The sequence below is a fragment of the Panthera onca genome, chromosome D2 (assembly GCF_046562875.1).
Source record: "Panthera onca isolate mPanOnc1 chromosome D2, mPanOnc1 haplotype 2, whole genome shotgun sequence".
In the NCBI taxonomy this organism is placed as follows: Eukaryota; Metazoa; Chordata; class Mammalia; order Carnivora; family Felidae; genus Panthera; species Panthera onca.
Window position 1 is genome coordinate 17403327 of NC_138349.1, and position 8200 is coordinate 17411526.

At 46.5% G+C, this 8200-nt stretch overlaps 1 long non-coding RNA gene across 1 annotated transcript; it reads right to left on the minus strand.

Annotated features, from left to right (window-relative positions):
* Positions 1-1118: 1118 nt before the first annotated feature.
* Positions 1119-7944, minus strand: LOC132684568 (uncharacterized). Its single transcript, XR_009612727.2, has 3 exons — positions 7910-7944; positions 4050-4105; positions 1119-1298 (listed from the first exon to the last, which is right to left on the minus strand). It is a non-coding gene; the product is annotated as an uncharacterized LOC132684568 (long non-coding RNA).
* Positions 7945-8200: the final 256 nt, after the last annotated feature.

An 8200-nucleotide genomic window follows, 5' to 3' on the forward strand; every position in this document is an offset into this window, starting at 1 on the left:
CAAAAGATCATTATTTTCCCCTTGACAGTTTTGCGGAAGGCTGGCCCCGGGGCAGATAATCCACCCTGGGCAGAAGCAGGTTGCTGGTGCTGGCGGTTCGGGGCTTTGTGATGCAAACGTGCACCTTCTGCGTGGCCTACTTGGAGCGCTGTCTTCTAGCAATCAGCCTCTAAGCACCTGGTCCAGGCTCTGCTTCTTCATTTCAGAGGAGATCCTCAGATGAGGAGCCCAGGACGCGGCAGGATTCTGGGAGGGACGAGAGACTGCGAACATTCTGCTGACTCGGTGCCCTCGCCCTGGAATCGGCAAGTGGCTTTTCTCCCAGGAGCCCTTGTGTGTGTGTGTGTGGGGGGGGGGGGGGTGGGGGGGGTCTTTTGCCGGTGCCCTCGCCTTGCAATCGGCAAATGGCTTTTCTCCCAGGAGCCCTTGTGTGTGTGTGTGTGGGGGGGGGGGGGGGGTCTTTTGCCGGTGCCCTCGCCTTGCAATCGGCAAATGGCTTTTCTCCCAGGAGCCCTTGTGTGTGTGTGGCGGGGGGGGGGGGGGGGGGGTCTTTTGCTGGTGTCCCTGATCAACAGATTCTTTTAACTCAGGCTGAATCTTTCAGTGGAACACCATAGAGTTGGCAAAGGAGCTTTCGGAAGCTGAGGGTAAAACTCACGTTGACCACAGGGTTTCTGCGGCCAGCAGGAGATGCTCTGGTCCACGCAAGGGGAGCCAACATGTCTAGCCTTCATGGCCTGCGCGCTAAGCAGGGAGGATGCCGCACACACTGGGGGCTCTCCTCGTGGACTCCCGAAGAAGTGCTCTCTCCGAAGAAAGAATTCCAAAAAGCTCCTAAGAATTTAAAAGTGCATTTGAAAGTTGTGCTCTTTTCAGAAAGAAAAATTCCAAATTCCCCAACGATATTCAAACAGGAATTTGTTGCCACTCTGGAGCAGGGCGGGGTGGGGGGAGGGAGGGGGGAGGGTATTGGCAAGGTGGAAAAAGATGAGGAAAAGGGAAATGTGAATTGGGGAGGAGCTCTCCAGGCGCTGGTTTGTTGGAGACGTTGGCCCGAGTACCTTGCTCTGGCCTGAAGGCACCACAAGATGGCAGCATTTCTGAAAGTTCCAGCACCCCCCCCCCCCCCCGCCCCCTAAAGGCTGCCTCTGGGCGTTGGGGCGCCTTGGCGTCCAGTCAGGAGCACATCCTCCTTCATGTTTAGAAGGATTAAGAGTCCCGACCTGAGATGCTCTTGTCCTCAGCCAGAGAGAAGAGGGCCAGGGCCGAAAGGCTGGATCTCTCCGGTGCACGTTCAGCTGTTTAAACAAAATCAGCGTTGAACCCAAGTGCCTGTTGGCCAGTGACCACTTTGGACGTTGGGCTGGGTTGTCTTAGGTTGTCTGAGAAACAGAAAGCTTGTTTGGCCAGATGTTGTGTGGGGGCCAAGGAACTTTGTGGTGCTTTAGAGAGTATGTCCCCGCCAGCTAACCTCGGTTTGGATGCACTGGGGGACTTTGCACCCCTGGTAGAGCCTGGCACCAGCACCTGCATTCAGGTTCCCAGCCCCCCTTACCACCACCCTGGATGCCCACACTGGTCATCCGGTGTGAAACAGTGGACAGTTGTTGCTATTAAAACTCTTCCTGCCGTTTTATATGCTCTGTTCACTCATTGATTCGTTCTTCGATACACCTACTCTGAGCCAGGAGTCCCGTGGTGTCCCGGGGATACAAGAATGACCGTTCTGCCATCATGAAGTTGCATCTAGTTGGGGGATGGAGGGGAGACTGAATTATTTATAATCGTAAGGGGCGCCTGGGTGGCTCAGTCAATTAAGCATCCGACTTCAGCTCAGGTCATGATCTCAAGGTTCTTGGGTTCGAGCCCTGCATCGAGTTCTGTGCTGACAGCTCAGAGCCTGGAGCCTGCTTCGGATTCTGTGTCTCCCCCACTCTTTCTGCCCCTCCTCCGCTCATGCTCTCTCTCTCTCTCTCAAAAATAAATAAACGTAAAAATTTTTGTTTAATTGTAATTATAAAATTATATTCCTACTATGCAGGAAAAGTGCAGGATGTTGTGACAGGGATTCTGGAAGCCTCTGCCATTTATTAGCTGATATCTTGGGCAAGTTACTTAGCTAGGGGCACTGCGTATGGTTTCTTCGATTTTGCACGGGACGGCCGTGAGGACTAACGAATTAAACAGGTGTAACCGTGTCTGACATATGGTAAATGCAAACAAATGCTGCCTGCAACCCCTAATACTGTTAGGCACCTCACAACCCCGGGAGGGGCGATATGCACACAGACCACACGTGCAACTGATCGCGGCAGCTTTGCACTGTTCCGAGACTCAGTTTCCTTATCTGTAAACAGAGTAATAATAGTGATATCATGGGACTGTTGTGAGCATAAAATGAGATATGGAAAGAGTGTTAGGCTCCAGCTCCATGCCTGCTGTCTGTTATTATTATTAGAACTCGAAGCCATGATATCAAAGCTCAATATAAAGGCTTAAATCTGCATTTTGGAGCCGTATGTGAAGCCCCAGGTGACACATTAAGGTGTGTGTTTGGCTAATTAATGGCCTATTTTCAGCTACGAACTGCTTCCTCTTCCTACCACCTGACGGGGGCGTGTCTGAGCTTTCAAGATCAGGTCAGTGCCCATCTTTAGGGGACCCGAAGAAGATCTAACATCTGGTCAGTAGGGTCAGCAAAGAGTCGGCTGAGGAAGAGAAACGGGAAGGCCTCTCCCTTTGCGGAGTGACTCCCACAGCGGCAGCTACCGGACCTCGTATTTGTTATCCCATGTCACCCTGAGGGCAGCCCTGTGCCATAGGCCCTGTGTGAGCGTCCTTACAGATTCGGAAATGGAGGCCAAAGGTCACTCAGAAAACACTTGCTGAAGCTAGGTGTGAACGCGGGTGGGTCAGACTCCAAACCCTGAAGGCTGTCTTGAGAGGTTTGATGGAATTGACTAGAATGTTACACGTGGCTTGTCCGCAGGCCTAAAGAGGCACTTAAATGCTTGTTGGATTGGTCCATTGGACCAATTCTGTCCTAACCAGACTATCTATTGGCTCCACGTGTGGACAAACGTGTCTTTAATCTGGGCAGATTAAAGCGTTTCTCAGATAAAGAAAAAAATGTTGTTACCAGAAAGTTGGAGGATTAGCGTTTTGGGGTTTTTTCTCAACGCGTGTTTGGCAAGTGGGAGTGGACATCTGAGGAGGTTTCCACTGGCTGGGGTCAATTCCCTTTCTTCTCATACCAGCATCCTGGGGGTTCCTGTGCGAGGGCTCCCCTTCCCCACTCCCGGTCTTCTGGTTTGAATGAGGCTGACCTTCTTTACTTGCTCTGGGGATGGGCACCTGACCAGCTCTGGCCAATCTTCGCGCTCTGGAGGCAGGATTATTTCAGAGGTGGGTATGAATCCTCAGCCAAACCGAAAGAGAGTCAGTCCTGAGGTGTTGCTGGGGTCTGGGGACACCACCACCCTCTTTCTGAAGGGGTCGCTAAGCTGGAAGCCCATTGGCCTGGAGTTGCCAGTGGCTATGTTTGCCCCTACGTGAGACTGAGGACAGACCACAGAAAAGAGGAGAAAGGAGACGCTGAGATTTCTGGTGGCATCTTTTGAGTGGCTGGATTCAACTGTGAATTTTCCTAGTCACGCGAGTTAATGTATTTCGTTCGATGTGTTTGCAAATTTGAGTACAGTTACTGTCTCTTAGTCCTGAGAGCATCCTGTCTAATATAGAAACGTTCTCAAAATACATCAGTAAACTGGGTGCTGGAAATACAATGGAAATTTCCTTTGAAATGTTATTTGGTACTCGATATCAATCCTAATTGTTTTTGCGTTGTTGATATTAAAGATGTAAGAGAAATTGTGCTATGCCCGTATCATGGAAAACATAAACAAAAATAAACAAATATACTTCATACTATTATCCGGTAAATCCCAGAGACCTGCTTCTCGGGAGTCAGAAAGATCTGAGTTTGAATTCTAGCCCTCCCAGTTACCTTGGACAACTGTCACAACTGTAATGGGCCTCAGTTTACTCACCTGCAGTTCGGAGGTAACTGGAGTAGCTACATCATTGGGACATTAGAAAGGATTGTCTGAAATAATAAGAACACCCAGCCTTATAACGGAATAGTACTATGAGATAGGAACTTAAGGAAAGAAAGACTAAGTAACTTGTTCAAGGTCAGCTAACTCGCTGGTGGCAGAGCTGGGATTTGAACCTGGGTAACGTGGCTCAGAGCTTCCACTCCTGAACACCATGTTTACCATCTCCTGAACCTGAAAGAGGTTGAATAACTTGCCCAAGTTTGCACCTCGTAATATTGTACACAAAGTGCTTATCGGGGGGTCCGATACCAACAGACGTTAAGGAGAACAGAGAGCAACGGGTGTGTTAACCAGCTCGTTACGTTTCAGGGCAGGGCCATGTATGCGATAATAGGGGGATGCGGGAGTGGGATTTAGGAGGCCCGGTTTTGACTTTCCTCTGTCACTAACGTGACGTGTGACCTTAGGCAAGTCACTTGCTTCTCTGATCTTTGGTTTCTCGTCTGTACATCAAGAGGATCGAGATTGTTCTGCACCCATTGTAACCATCTACTGGTCCGGGGTTTGGAGCCATTCAACAACCAATGAGACTGAGGCCACATGAACGGGACTTGGCAAGGAGTTTGGGGCAAGGTGGCTGGATTAGAGACCCCATCTCCCTGCCAGTCAGTCTGAAGCTGTGGGTCCAGGGCTGCATCCCCCATGCTCTACACGGCTTGCAGTTTGGGGCTTCTCTCCAGTTTTCCATATTTCTCTACCCTCGTCTATTTCTAGATCAAGGAAGAAAAATGTGGCCGAAATTGGCCGTCTCTGACCCACAGCAAAGAAAGCCCAAGACTGGACCTCAGCCTTCTCACATGTCAAATCAATGGCCGACTTCCAGCCTCTTCCCTGATCATTTTAAAGGCTTTTAGCACATCTGAAAATGCTCCCCAAATGGCAACAAACTCTCCCAGGAAAAAGTAAGTGTTTTGATGAGTTAAGTGTAAATGAATCAAAACCACATGGATTAAATTTCCCCTGAAATACACTCAAGATTGACCATTAAGGACAAATGCTTTGGGACAATATGGGCTGCGGGAGAGAGGGCTGGAGAGTCTGGGATCTGACTTGAAACTTCCCCTCTGCTCCTTAACACCGAGGCCATTTGCTCCACAGTGTGCACAACCCCAAAGGCTCAGACCCCCTAACTCGCGCTGTCTTTAACAAATGACCAGATAATCTTCGCTTGGGACTTAATAAGACCTTGGGGTAAAAGTTCAACTAACCAAGGGCATCTTGGTTAGTGATAAACTCATTCAAGGTGGTAGACAGCCTTGAAAAGCGAAACTGTTCATTTATTCAAAGAACGCTCATTGAGTCCCTGATTTGTGCCAAAAACCTGCGATGTAATGAGAAGCAAAGAAGAATGACATGAGGTCCCGGCTTCTCTGTCCCATCCCCCTCTGCCAGGACGTCATTGCCCTGCTGCTACTTCTCGTGGGTCTCTGTTGCTTTCAGTGACACGAAGCTCTCTGTTGACGGGCTTTCAAGCCAGTTTGGGAGTATTTTCTCAAGATTTTGGTTGAGTTTGGAACATACCGAGTGGCAGTTTCTCTGCTCTTACCCCCACTCGCGTACTGCTTATTCATCAGACCTCATCGTCTCCTCCCAGAACACCAAAGCAGACTCCTAACTGGCAGCATGTCTGTCCCCTACGAATCCACCCTCCACCCAACTACCAGAACAATCTGCCTCGACCTCAAATCGGACCACATCATTTGACTCTTGAGAGTCAGAACTCCCAAGTGTCTACTCAGTTAAGGGTGATCTCCAAGCATGGTAGACAAGGCCTGCTACAGGACTTGGCCCTTACTTGACTCTCAAGCGTCTTTGGAAAGACATATCTTATATTCTTGGTCCGGGAGAATTAATGTTATTAAAGTGTGCACACAATCCCAAGTGATCTACAGATTCAGTGCAATCCACATCAAAATTCCAGTGGCGTTTTTTACAGAAAATAGAAAAACTATCCTAAAATTCACATGGAATCAAAAAGCACCTGAAAGAGTCAGATCTTGAGGAAGAACAAAGCTGGAGGCATTACACTTCCCGATTTCAAACTATATTACTAAGCTGTAGTCATCAAAACAGTATGGTACTGGGCATAAAAACAAGCATGAAGACCAGTGGAACAGAACACAACCCAGAAATAAACCCAGGCCTGCATAATCCAGTAATCTTTGATAAGGGAGCCAGGAACACACAACAGGGAAAGAATTGTCTCCTTAGTAAATGGTGCTGGAAAATTAGATATCCACTTGCAAAAAAGTGAAATTGGACCTCTATCATATACTACTCACAAAAGTTAATTCAGGGGTGCCTGGGTGGTTCAGTCGGTTAAGCGTTCAACTTCGGCTCAGGTCATGCTCTCGTGGTCTGGGAGTTCAAGCCCCACATCAGGCTCTGTGCTAACAGCTCAGAACCTGGAGCCTGCTTCAGATCCTGTGTCTCTGTCCCTCTCTGTCCCTCTCCTGCGTGTGCTCTGTCTCCCTCTCTCTGTCTCTCTCTCTCAAAAATAAATAAACATTAAAAAAGTTAATTCAAAATGACTAAAGACTCAAATGTAAGACCTGAAATTATAAAACTCCTAGAAGACAAATTAAAAAAAAAAAAAAAAAAAAAAAAAAAAAAAAAAAAAAACTCCTGGAAGAAAACAGTGGGAAAAATCTCCTTGATGTTGGTCTTGGCAATGACTTTTTGGATAAGACATTAAAAGGATAGGCAACAAAAGTTAAAAGAAGCAAGTGGAACTATTTCAAACCAAAAAAACCACAAAAAACAAAAAACAAAAAAAACTACACAGCAAAGGAAACGATCAACGAATTGAAAAAGCAAGCTACAGAATGGGAAACAAAATATTTGCAAACCACTTATCTAATAATATATCCAAAATGCATAATTTCCAAAATATGTAAGGAGCCTACACACCTCAATAGTAAAAACTCAAATAGTAAAAAAAACAAAACAAAACAAAACCCAAAAACTAAAAGACAAAAAGACCCAAAACTTAGAACTGAACAAAGAACCCGAACAGACATTTTGCTAAAGGAGACAAACAAGTGACCCATGGGTACATGAAGAGATGCTTAACGTCACTAACCAGGTGTGACCAAATGCAAATCAAAATCACAATGAACTGTCACCTCATCCCTATCATCAAAAAGGCAAGAGATGACAAAAGTTGGCAAGGACATGGAGAAAAGGGGACACTTATACACTGTTGGCGAGAACGTAAGTTGTTGTTCCTCAAAAAATTAAAAATAGAACCGCCAGGTGATTCAGCAACCCCACTCCTGGGCACGTATCCAAAGGAAACAAAAGCAGTATCACAAGGAGATACCTGCACCCCCTTGTTCATTGTAGCATTATTCACAATAGCCAGGATCTAGAAAGAACCTAAACATTCTTTGACAGATGAATGGATAAAGACAACGTGAGATAATGTATATCTACATATCCCTCTATGTATATCTATATATACCTATGCAACGGAATGTAGAAGAAGGAAATTCTGACATTTACAACAACATGAATGAACCTGGAGGGCATGATGCTATGTGAAATAAGCCAGACAGAGAAGAAGACTGTATTTATCACTTACATGTGGAACCGGAGGTGGGGGGGGGGGGAGATCAATTTCATAGTTCATAGACACAGAGACTAGAGCAGTGATTGCCAGGGGCCGGGCAGAGGGGGAAATGGGGAGATGTAGGTCAAAGTGGACCAAATTTCAGTTATAAGATGAGGAAGTTCCGAGGATCTGATGTGCAGCACAGTAACTATATAGTTAATAATATGGTATTGAATACCTGAAATTTGCTGAGTAGATCTCAAGTGTTCTCACCGCCAAAAAGAAAAAAAGAGTTAAACTCTGTGAGGTGATAAATGTGTTAATTATCTTGATCTCCGTAATCATTCCACAACGTATATGCATATCAAATCCTCATGTTGTACACTTCAAATGGATACAGTTACATTTGTCAGTTATTCCTCCATAAAGCTGGGCAGGGGTAAAAGATACAGGAAATGTCTCCGTCTTAGCTGTTTAATTTAAACATTTACTGTCACAAACCAAACAACTTCTGCTACCTTTTATATCA